Source organism: Capra hircus, chromosome 5, assembly GCF_001704415.2.
Source record: "Capra hircus breed San Clemente chromosome 5, ASM170441v1, whole genome shotgun sequence".
In the NCBI taxonomy this organism is placed as follows: Eukaryota; Metazoa; Chordata; class Mammalia; order Artiodactyla; family Bovidae; genus Capra; species Capra hircus.
Window position 1 is genome coordinate 68652110 of NC_030812.1, and position 12546 is coordinate 68664655.

The following is a 12546-nucleotide window of genomic DNA, read 5'->3' on the forward strand; positions in this document are numbered from 1 at the left end:
CGCACTATTTGAAAAGGCCCTTTTCTTTTCCCACACCAAAATGACCTCTGAAATAAGATGGGCAGCTTTTGTTTTAAAACTGTCTCCTGCAGCCTTGATTCTTTGTGCACATGAATTTGTCTCCCTCGGAGTCTGGGGGGATCTCCACTTCATTGCATTGGGACTTCTGGATTAGTTCTTGTCAGTGGCAAATCTTTGCCTACTGAGCGGGAATGAATTTGGGGGAACAACCCAAAGCCTTTTCTTAGCACATCCCCGATGACTCCGTTTGGAGATCAACCTGGATCGGGACCGTACGACTTGGAGTCAAAATCAAACAAGGCCTATTTGTAGAGTAATGAGGCCAGTGGCTTCCGTAGGTGGCTCTGAAGGTGTCTCTTGAGGGGACACCCACAGAGGACACTGAGGGTCTCATGCAGTTAGTGGATGCCTTGCTGGCTCCCTTGGGGGTCAGCAAAAGTGGTGAACAGAAAACTCCATGGAGCTGGATCCGTGCTTCTCCAGCTTGCTGGTGTCTGTGAGTCCAGGCAGCCTGTATCGCCATAAAGCCCAGCCTCTCGTCTGTGGGACGGCAACCATCACTTCTCCTCCAGTGTGGTTTTTAGGATTAACTTTAGTGCCAAAAGTAAAACACTTCCTCTAGTGCGTGGGCGTCCGTTCCTCCTCTTACTCTTCCCCTTCCTTATCTTAAAGGAGGCCGAGGGTTCGAAGATGCCATTTCAGAACCATTTGCCCAAACTCGCTTATATTTCTCAAAAGACTACACCCACATGTCAGGGTAGCCTGTGTGCTGAGTTCCCTTTTACCTAAAACGATGTGTTGTATGGAATGAAGAACGGACCGTCGAAGGAGATAACCCAACCACTACCCAAGAAAAGTTTCCAGCAGCCCCCGGAGAGACCAGCTCTCCAGAGCTTCTCCACTTCCCACCCCCCGGCCTGGGGAGCCCCCTCCCTTGTCTGCCCAGGCTGAAAGAGCGGAGGGTGGGATTCCCGAGTAATTAAAGGGAATTTGGAAGACTGGGATGTCGCGGAATGTTAGATCAGTAGCTAGAACAGCATGTGGTGTTCTTTAGGCAGGCTTCATTGAATCCATACAAAAAAAGAAAGAGGGGCTGCCTGCCGTCTGCTCATTTATCAAACAGCGAAGCTCGACTCTCACTGCTTCACAAAAGTGTTTGACTGTTTGCTGAGTCTTGCTCCAGAAATTAAAAGCTGAACAGCCTTAGTGGGGCTGAACCAACCTTGCATTTTGAAACTCCAACTAAATTGTGCTGGGCTTTCAGATTCAGGGGCCAGTTGATTATTTCGTGAAAGGAGAGGAGAATAATTTGTAATTTTCAGCCTATAAGAAACACTTAAAAAAAAAAAAAGCAAACTCCCTTCCCACAGGTTTTTGTTGCGGCTGGAGGGAGGAGGTGCTGTCGGCAACAGCTTTCTTTGCTCAGAGTGGGAAAAGTCTTGACCTCCAGTGGGGCAGAGAGCGATGTGGTGCAGCCAGGCCTCCGCCCATCCCCCACCCCCCACTGCTAACAGACTTCCTCTCCTCTTCCTGCTTTATCTGAAGTGACCTTTTTCTCTTTTTGGAAAAGAGGATTTGGCTATCAGATATTTTTAGAGAAAAAGCGTTTTCACAAACGGAACTAAAGATGCTAACAGTGCAGATATATGGCTTTGGATACTGTTGTTTAGTCACTGAGTCATGTCCGATTCTTTTGTGACCCCCCCATGGACTATAGCCCTGCCAGGCTCCTCTGTCCATGGGATTTCCCAGGCAAGAATACTGGAGTGGGTTGTCATTTCCTTCTCCAGGGGATCTTCCCGACCCAAGGATAGAACCTGCTTCTTCTGCATTGGCAGATGGATTCTTTACCTCTGAGCCAAGATACCACAAAAGCCTGAAAACTGAGTTAACTGAGAATTCTCTGAAGATCTATCAAAACATGGAAAGATACAGTGCTACCTCTGCCAATGAAGAGAATGTGCTAGAAAAGGATGATGGCTCGTGGAAAACATCATGAGGAAGGCAGAGATGTGTTAGCAGAGGTGACCCTCCCTGGCACCTCTTCACCTGTCCAGCCAGTGAAATTCCACTGAGGTGGATCCTCTAGCCTCCAGGCTCCTCGTCCTCCTGGCTGACAAAGCTCTAGGTCCACTCTCTAACTTCTCGGACCCTGCTATAAGGCTGAAAGTCAGGCCGAAGAAGTGTTATTATCCTCATCTTATAGATGAAAAAGCCTGGTGTTCACATGGAAGAAAGAGACATAGGTCATTTTTTGGAGGGGGCTCTTCAATTTAGCACATTTTTTAAAAGTGGGGTACAGCAGAAACTAACACAACATTGTAAAGCAATTTTACTCAAACAACAACAACAAAAAAGTGGTAATACCCTTCGATACTTCATGGGATGGGGAGAGGGGGAAGACGAGAGGTGAGCCAGAATGAAGGAAGGAACTGGTGGGTTTAGACTTGTCTGGAGGCTTTACTGAGAAGTAGTTAAGGTGAGGCGTGCCTGGCAGCAGGGGCAAAAGGAGACGGTTGCAGCAACCCAGGTGTGAGATCCTGGCTGGTAAAGATGGAGATACAGGTTATGTTGACAACAGAGGGAGAGTGGAACTTAGTCACAGGCTGGAAGCAGTAGGTGCAGCAGTTTGGAGATGGAAGCGCTCTTACCTGGTCGGGGAATCAGGAAAGTTGTGATGGAGGCAGACGGTGTGTGTGGGGTAGTGGTTTTGAGGGCACAGTGGTGAGGAGGAAGAGACAGATGCAGGTGGAACGCACAGAGGTACGGAGCCCAGAAGCTGTGAAGCAGTCAGAGAACTCAGCTACATGCAGTAGGCTGACCTGGATGGAGCATGGGGCACCTGACTGGTAATTTAAAGAGAAAAGATGGCAGGAAAAGGTGGCATTGCACAAGGGTGTTGAGCTCCTGATGGAGGAGCCTATGGCCACAGAGAATTGTCAGTCCACTGAGTAGACAGGTATTGACCTGGGTTGTCCCCCGCTGGTAAAGTCACTTCAGTTCAGTTCAGTTGCTCAGTTGTGTCTAACTCTTTGTGACCCCATGGACTGCAGCATGCCAGGCTTCCCTATCCATCACCAGTTCCTGGGGCTTGCTCAAACTTAAGTCCACTGACTCGGTGATGCCATCCAACCATCTCATCTTCTGTCGTACCCTTCTACTCCTGCCTTCAGTCTTGCCCAGCATCAGGATCTTTTCCATTGAGTAAATTCTTCACATCAGATGGCTGAAGGATTGGAGATTCAGCTTCTGCATCACTCCTTCCAATGAATATTCAGGACTAATTTCCTTTATGATTGACTGCTTGGATCTCCTTGCTGTCCAAGGAACTCTCAAGAGTCTTCTCCAACCCCACAGTTCAAAAGCATCAATTATTCAGCACTTAGCTTACTTTATGGTCCAACTCTCACATCCATACATGACTACTGGAAAAACTTTGACTAGATGGACCTTTGTGGGCAAAGTAATGTCCTGCTTTTTAATATGCTGTCTAGGTTGGTCATAGCTTTTCTTCCAAGGAGCGAGCATCTTTTAATTTCATGGCTGCAGTCACAATCTGCAGTGATTTTGGAGCCCAAGAAAATAAAGTCTCTCACTGTTTTCATTGTTTCCCCATCTACTTGCCATGAAGTGATCGGACCGGATACTATGATCTTAGTTTTTTGAATGTTGAGTTTTCAAGCCAGCTTTTTTCACTCTCCTCTTTCACTTTCATCAAGAAGCTCTTTAGTTCTTCTTCACTTTCTGCCATAAGGGTGGGTCATCTGCATATCTGAGGTTATTGATATTTTCCCCAGCAACCTTGATTCCAGCTTGTGCTTCATTCAATCCAGCATTTCATATGATGTACTGTGCATATAAGTTAAATAAACAGGGTGACAATATACAGTACTCCTATACATGACAATTGATGTAGTCCTTTCCCAATTTGGAACCAGTCTGTTGGTCCATGTCTGGTTTTAACTGTTGCTTCTTGGCCTTCATGTAGATTTCTCAGGAGACAGGTAAGGTGGTCTGGTATTCCCATCTCTTGAAGAATTTTCTGCAGTTTGTTGTGATCCACATAATCAAAGGCTTTGACGTAGTCAATAAAGCAGTAGTAGATGTTTTTCTTGAATTCTCTTGCTTTTTCTATGATCTAACGGATGTCGGCAATTTGATCCCTGGTTCCTCTGCCTTTTCTAAATCCAGCTTGAATATCTGGAAGTTCTCAGTTCATGGAATGTTGAACTCTGGCTTGGATAATTTTGAGCTTTACTTTGCTAGTGTGTGAGATGAGTGCAATTGTGCAGTAGTTTGAACATTTTTTGATATTCCCTTTCTTTGAGATTGGAATCAAAACTGACCTTTTCCAGTCCTGGAGCTACTGCTGAGTTTTCCAAATTTGCTGGCATATTGAGTGCAGCAATTTAACAGCATCATCTTCTAGAATTTGAAATAGCTCAGCTGGAATTCCATTTCCACTAGCTTTGTTCATAGTGATGCTCCCTAAGGCCCACTTGACCACATTCCAGGTTGTCTAGCTCTATGTGAGTGATCATACCATCGTGGTTATCTGGGTCATGAAGATCTTTTTTGTACAGTTCTTCTGTATATTCTTGCCACCTCTTCTTAATATCTTCTGATTCTGTTAGGGTCCATTCTGTTTCTGTGCTTTGTTGTGCCCATCTTTGCATGAAATTGTTCCCTTGGTATCTCTAATTTTCTTGAAGAGATCTCTAGTCTTTTTCCCATTCTACTGTTTTCCTCTATTTCTTTGAATTGATCCCAGAGGAAGGCTTTCTTATCTCTCCTTGCTATTCTTTGGAATTCTACATTCAAATGGGTCTATCTTTCCTTTTCTCCGTTGCCTTTTGCTTCTCTTTTTTTCTCAGCTATTTGTAAGGCCTCCTCAGACAACCATTTGCCTTTTCGTATTTCTTTTTCTTGGGGATGGTATTGATCACTGCCTCCTGTACAATGTCATGAACCTCTGTCCATAGTCCAAACCCACCTGGGGACCTCATTTATCCATAAAGGACTTTTTACTTTGTTAATATTTTCATCAGGCAGAAGGAGTGTTTAATCGCTGGATTTCCTCTTTACTGGCTGTGGGTAGATCCAACCCAGGAGGAGACAACAATCTGCCTGCTGATGTCAGTCCTCTCCAAAGTTTCCCACCTTTTCCGCCTATTAGGGGGCAGTGCTCTCAGACGCTGCTCATAGCCGAGGCTGCCAGAACATTTCCAAGAGAGTCAGAGTTGGGGGAAACTGAAAAGAAACCTTCCTGGGAGTATAGATGGGAAGAAGAAATTATTTCCTTCCTCCAACACACCTGGCATGAACAAATGCAGGAATATGACATAAAAGAAAGACAAGTTTCTGTGAAAAGAAGGAACGAGGGACTTTGGGGCACCTTCATTCATTCAGAGGGAACCGTACTGCTGTGGTAGAGTGTTGTGTCAGACGGGGTGCATTCAAATCCCAGGTCTGCACCTGGTGAGCTGTGTGGCTTTGTATGGGTTACTTAGCCTCTCCAAGTTTCAGTTTACTCATCTGTACAGAGGAAATAGCAGTGGAACCTGGCTTGTAATGACTGACTGAGACAGTATGTGCAAAGTGATGGGCACGGTGCCTGAGCTAGGACTTGCCTTTGTGCTTAACCAACTCACCTCCGTGTCCTACTGCTTGCCGGCTTACTAGGAAAAGAGAGGCAGGGGCACCTAAGGGTTCATGAGTAGGGTCCCAGGGGAAGCGGGGGAGGCTCAGAGAGAGAGGAGCTCCTTGGGGTGAGTGGGAGAAAAGGTGGATTTGGCATTCCAGACAAAGGAATCAGCATGTCCCTGAAGCTCAGGGAGCACATTGGAGAAGAGGCCAGATTTGAGGCTGGGAGCTGGGCTGGGGGAGGTCACAGAGGGCAACCTGGGCTAGCCTGAGGATGCTGGCATTTTCTCCAGTGTGGGTAGTGAAGAGGTGCCCTCCGTTTTCTACAAGAAAATGAAATGATCGCACTTGAATTTTAGAAAGATCCTGCTGGTGGAGCAGCAAGCCCGGAGACAGGGCAGCCAATTAGGAAGCTGAGTCTGTGGTCCAGGTGAAAGGTCACAGGAGCTGGAGCTGTGGCAGGGCATCAAGAAAAGTGGCTGAAATCCACTGGATGTCTTGGGCAGAACCAACAGGAGAGGGGCTGTGCAGTGTTAGGAAGAGAGTGGAGTCTTGGGAGTGCCTCTGTCTTGGGTGACTCGTCACAGGGTGATGCTGATCTCAATGACAGTAAAACTGCATGTATTGTTATTGTTGTTTAGTCCCTAAGTCATGTCTGACTCTTTTTCAACCCCATTGACTGTAGCCCGCCAGACTCCTCTGTTCATGGGACTTCCCAGGCAAGAATACTGGAGTGGGTTGCCATTCCCTTCCCCAGGGGATCTTCCTGACCCAGGTTTTAAACCTGCTTTTCCTATATTGGCAGGTAGATTCTTTACCACTGAGCCACCAGGGAAAAGTGAAAGTGAAAGTCACTCAGTCGTGTCCGAATCTTTGCAACTCCATGGACTGTATAGCCTGTGGAATTCTCCAGGCCAGAATACTAGAGTGGGTAGCCTTTCCCTTCTCCAGGGGATCTTCCCAACCCAGGGATCGAACCAAGGTTTCACACAGTGCAGGCAGATTCTTTACCAGCTGAGCTACCAGGTAAGCCCAGGAATACTGGAGTCCGTAGCCTATCCCTTCTCCAGGGAACCAACCCAGGTATCAAGCCAGGGTCTCCTGCATTGCAGGCAGATTCTTTACCAGCTGAGCTACCAGGGAAGCACAAGCCATCAGGGAAGCCCTCAGTGTCTACACATATTTCAAAAGGAGTAAATAAAACCCATTGGCTCTGGAGGAAATCATAAGTTAAATTGATTGTGAATTTACAGTTCCTGTTCTATGACTTGATAGTTCCTCAAGAACCTAATGCAAAAAGTCACATACACGCTGGTTATGTTTTCTTGTCTCACAAAGGCAGGACAAGAACAGTGCCTCCTGAAGGCCTGTCCTCATTTCCCTGTGCCTCCAGACATGTCTCTGGACCAGAGTCTAGGGGCCAAGGGCCAGGCACTGCTGTTTGCTTTGTGGATGTTATGTTACACACCATTTGGATAAACATTTTAAAAGATTTCACAATTCTGCCCTTTCTGTTAAATCAAGTAAGAATCAAGCCTCTCAGTCAAAAAAGAAAAAAAAGAAAAAAAGAAATCTACATATTGTCTCTAGGGAGTGATCTATTTTTAAAAAAGAAAAACAACCAGTATAACATTCTTACAGATTTTTTTATGCTTCCTTCAAGAATATCTTGAACTTCCTTGTCAATTAAGAATATTTATAGGAAGAAAATCCTTTTCTATTTCCAAAAAAGAGTTGATTTTGTATACAATGCATTATATAAAAATCTTTTATTTTCCCCACCATCCTGCTACCCTAACAAATATCCATTTTTATGTTTTCAATCCTATATTTGTACAAAAATTGATTACAACCCTAGCATAAATTTTGATGCCTGCTGTTTCAGTTAATATTATGTCATAAGCATTTTCTGTGTCATAGCATAGACTTTGTTACCATAACATTCTATTGGGTAGATATGCAATCATTTATTTAGCCAATTCCCTGTCATTGTTCATTTCCATTGTTTCCAGTTTTTCAGTCTCATTAGTAGCCCTGCACAGAGCTTTTCCTTATTTTAGCTTTTTCCCTTGACATTAGTAGAAAAAGTATAAATATTTTGTGGCATTTGATATTTATTGGTAAAAATGCTTCTCAGAAGGCTTGTACTAATACACAATGTCATCAGCAATCTATGAGCTTTTCAGTTTTACCACACCCTTGACAGGATTCAGTATCATTGTTTTAAAAATGTCTGCTAATATCAGAGCATTTTTTAACATGGCACCTTACTGTTGTACCCGTTGCATAGCAAAATTTCCCAGACTGGAAAAAAAAAAAAAAAAAAAAAAACCTCTGGTTTTCCTAAGCAACTGATATGCATTTAACTTACAGATGGGTTTCTCTGGTGGCTCGGTGGTAACGATTCCACCTACCAATGAAGGAGACCTGAGCTTGATCCCTGAGTCAGGAAGACCCCTTGGAGGAGGGCATGGCAGCCCACTCCAGTTTTCTTGCCTGGGAAATCCCATGGACAGAGGAGCCTGGCAGACTATAGTCCATGAAATCAAAAGAGAGTCGAACCCATAGCTACTAAACAACAACATCTTATGGACACTGGACTAACTAACTTGACTGTATCTACTTTCTTTGCTTGAGTAGATAGAAAACTCAGAACCCAGATCACAACCCACTTTTAACTAAAGTGAAGAACATGTGGATCTGTCTTTACACTTCCTGTACTTCTCTCTCCATCGCTGCTGCCATGTCTCTAGCTGTTCAGTAATTGTCCCTATGAACAGCTGCTTCACATCTTGGCTCTGAAACCAAACATGTGGTAAGGGACTGGAGGGTATCCTTGGCAAGAGTTAATATAAGTGACCAGAGGGAACGAGGCCACTAAACCTTGGTGTGGTCTTAGGCTGCATGGCAAACAAAGTGTTAGAGTCCTGCCACTGACCCCCTGGGTCAAACCCCATGCTTAGTGCTACATTTCCTTGGGTGGCAACAGTTTTAAAAAACTGAGATATAGTTGGGCAAACTCCGGGAAATGGTGAGGGAGAGAGAAGTCTGGCGTGCTACAGTCCATGGGGTCCCAAGGAGTCAGACTTGACTTGGCAACTGAACAATAACAACAAAAATAGTTGATTTACAATATTATGTTAGTATCCGGTACACAGTAACATGATTCAGATGTGTGTGTGTGTGTGTGTGTGTGTGTGTGTATATAATATGTATTTTCAGATTATTTTCCATTATAGTTTATTCAGTTCATTTCAGTTCAGTCACTCAGTCGTGTCCATCTATTTGCGACTCCATTGACTGCAGCATGCCAGGCTTCCCTGTCCATCACCAATTCCCAAAGCTTACTCAAACTCAAGTCCATCGAGTCGGTGATGCAATCCAACCATCTCATCCTCTGTTGTCCCCTTCTCCTTCTGCCTTCAATCTTTCCCAGTATCAGGGTCTTTTCCAATGAGTCAGTTCTTTGCATCAGGTGGTCAAAGTATTGGAGCTTCAGCATCAGTCCTTCCAATGACTATTCAGGACTGATTTCCTCTAGGACTGACTGGTTGGATCTCCTTGCAGTCCAAGGGACTCTTAAGAGTCTTCTCCAACACCACATACAGCTCCAAATTCGCCAACACCACAGTTCACATTTATAGTTTATTACAAGATATTAAAGTTTCTTGTATGATACAGTAAATCCTTGCTATTTATCTATTTTATGTACAATACTGCACATCTGTTAATCCCATATTCCTAATTTATGCCTTCTCACTCCATAACCATACATTTGTTTTCAATCTTAGTTTCTGTAATGTAAATAAGTTCATTTGTACTGTTTTTAGATCCCACCTATAGGTAATATCATATGATATTGTATAATATTTGTCTTTGATTCGCTTCATTTAGTACAATAATCTCTAAGTCCATCCGTGTTGTTGCAAATGGCAGTATTTCACTCTTTTTTATAACTGAGTAATATTCCACTGTATATACACTATATCTTCTTAAATCAATCCTCTGTGTCAATCATCTGTGGATGGGAACTTGTGTTGTTTCCATGTCTTTGCTAATGTAAATAGTGCTGCTATGAACATTGAAGGGCATGTATCTTTTTGAATCAGGGTTTTCATATTTTGGGGATGTATGGGTCACAACAATTTGAGAGGGATGTAGACAAAGTGAGAAGCTCACATCCTTGGCTTACAGGAGTTGAGATTAAAGAAACCAGGGATGTGTTGTCTCAAAAGTGACACCTTTAGAGAATTTGGAGATTTACTGCATTGTTTTGTTCTACAGAACAAATCATCACTACAAGGTTACATCTTAGAAGCACTTTTTCTTACTTCCAAAAGTGGTATCATGATGTTATCTTATTAGATTCTCTAACAATCCTTGTGAGGATTTCAGCTTTTTTCATCCCTTTTCAAATAAAGAAATACTGTGCCAGCCATTCTCTACCCTGGAGACAGTTGGCAGCTTCTTGATATACAGAAATAATCAACCTTCGTGCTGTCTATTCCAGATTTTCAATTTCTCTCTAATTTCTCCACTTCTTTCCACCCTGCTGATGCCGATTCAGTTGGGGCCACCAACATCTATCCCTCTGATGAGGGGAGAACTACAGAAGACCCCGAGTATTCAGATGTTGGAGGAGGAAACTAAAGCACCGAGAGGTTAGATAGTGTGTCCAGGTTCACATAGGACCACAGTACATGTTTGTTGAATGAATGAGCAAATCAGTCAATGAGAGAATCAATGTAGTTGGAAAAGGCTGTGAGTGGACCAACAAAGATGAATGAAAAGATGCTCATAGCTCATGCCCTGCTAGTGGAAAACCAGCAACAGCCTCTCTCACGAAGGACAGTGTACACACTTGCTCTCTCTGACCATGCTTGCATGCTCGATGCTGTATTAGAAGGGAAAATGAAAGTGTTAGTTGCTCAATCCTGTCCAACTCTTTGGAATTTTCCAAGCAAGAATTCCAGTATTCTTGCCAAGAGAATTCCAGGGACAGAGGAGCCTGGCAGGTTGCAGTCCATGGGGTCACAAAGAGTCAGGCATGAGTGAGCAACTAACACTTTCACTTTCAAGCAAGAATACTGGAGTGGGTTACCATTCCCTTCTCCAGGAGATCTTCCTGACCCAGAGATTGAACCTGGGCCTCCTGCATTACAGGTAGATTCTTTACCGCTGAGCCAGCCAGGAAGGGAGCTGGAAGAATGTGGCTAGACTTAAAAGTTCCTGGAAATGAGACAGAATGAATGAGTCATCAAGATAATCACTGGTAATAATGGGTAATGTTTATTGATCACTTACTAAGTGCCAGGCACTGTTACAAATTATTTACATGTTTATGTTTTAAATTTTCACAAAGATTTTCTGAGGTAGATGTTATTATCATTCCCATTTTACAAATGAGGAAGCTGAGTTATTTGAATGTTAAATAACTTGCTGGAGGGCCCCAGATAACAAATGGCTGAGCTCTGATCTAACCCAGGTAATCTAGCTCCAAAGCCTTTGCTCAGAACCCCTCCACCATCCTGCCTGTTCACACACGTCATTGCTCTAAACACCAAGAAAGACGCGCATTGGTTGTGTTTTCACCTTGGCAGATGGCTCCTCCTCCTAGCTTTCTGGCAAATCTGTGTAGTTGTCCTGGGCAGCAGCAATTTGCATTGTCCACTAGGCAAATGAGCAAAGAAGGCTCTCCAGAGCCCCCGGAGTTGGGCTTCATGCCTTCATTCAATAAACACAGATTGAGCTCTCTTCACCTGTGGCCTGGGCCACGTCCCTGCTCTCATGGAGCTTGTGCTCAAGTGGAAGGAGATGTAAGATAAGTACTCAGAGAATAAGAGCTCAAGACAACTTCAGAGAGTTCAAAGTGAGAGAAAAGAGGAAAGCAGTGTCTCATGATGGGGGTCGGAGTTGTCTTCTTGTGTTACTCTGCACCTGCTGGGCAGAGAAGGCATAGGCAGAATGACTGTCCCGAGGCCCGAATGTTGTAGGAGAAGGAGCTAATACTGTGAGGATCTGGGTGAAATGGGGTGCTCAAAGCAAAAAGAATCTCAAGAAATGGAGGCTCTCAAGGCACAAGCTGGAATCAAGATTGCTGGGAGAAATACCAATAACCTCAGATACACCAATGACACCACCCTATGACAGAAAGCAAAGAAAAACTAAAGAGCCTCTTGATGAAAGTGAAACAGGAGAGTGAAACAGTTGGCTTAAAACTCAACGTTCAGAAAACTAAGATCATGGCATCTGGTCCCATCACTTCATGGCAAATAGATGGGGAAACAGTGGAAACAGTGAGAGATTTTATTTTCTTGGGCTCCAAAATCACTGTAGATGGTGACTGCAGCCATGAAATTAAAAGACGCTTGTTCCTTGGAAGAAAAGCTATGACCAACCTAGACAGCATATTAAAAAGCAGAGACATTACTTTGCCCACAAAGGTCCTTCTAGTCAAAGCTATGGTTTTTCCAGTAGTCATGTATGGATGTGAGAGTTGAACTATAAAGAAAGCTGAGCGCCAAAGAATTGATGCTTTTGAACTGTGGTGTTAGAGAAGACTCTTGAGAGTCCCTTGGACTGCAAGGAGATCCAACCAGTCCATCCTAAGGGAAATCAGTCCTGAATATTCATTGGAAGGACTGATGCCGAAGCTGAAACTCCAATATTTGACCACCTGATGGGAAGAACTGACTCATTTGAAAAGACCCTGATGCTGGGAAAGATTAAAGGCGGGAGGAGAAGGGGATGACAGAGGATGATATGGTTGGATGGCATCACCGACTCAATGGACATGAGTTTGAGTAAGCTTTGGGAGTTGGTGATGGACCGGGAGGCCTGGCGTGCTACAGTCCATGGGATTGCAAAGAGTCGGACATGACT

At 44.1% G+C, this 12546-nt stretch overlaps 1 protein-coding gene across 2 annotated transcripts in view; it reads left to right on the plus strand.

Moving 5' to 3' along the window:
• RFX4 (regulatory factor X4) overlaps window positions 1-12546 on the plus strand; it is a 172247-nt gene that overhangs the window by 84212 nt on the left and 75489 nt on the right. The gene's annotated exons all lie outside the window — the stretch shown is intronic.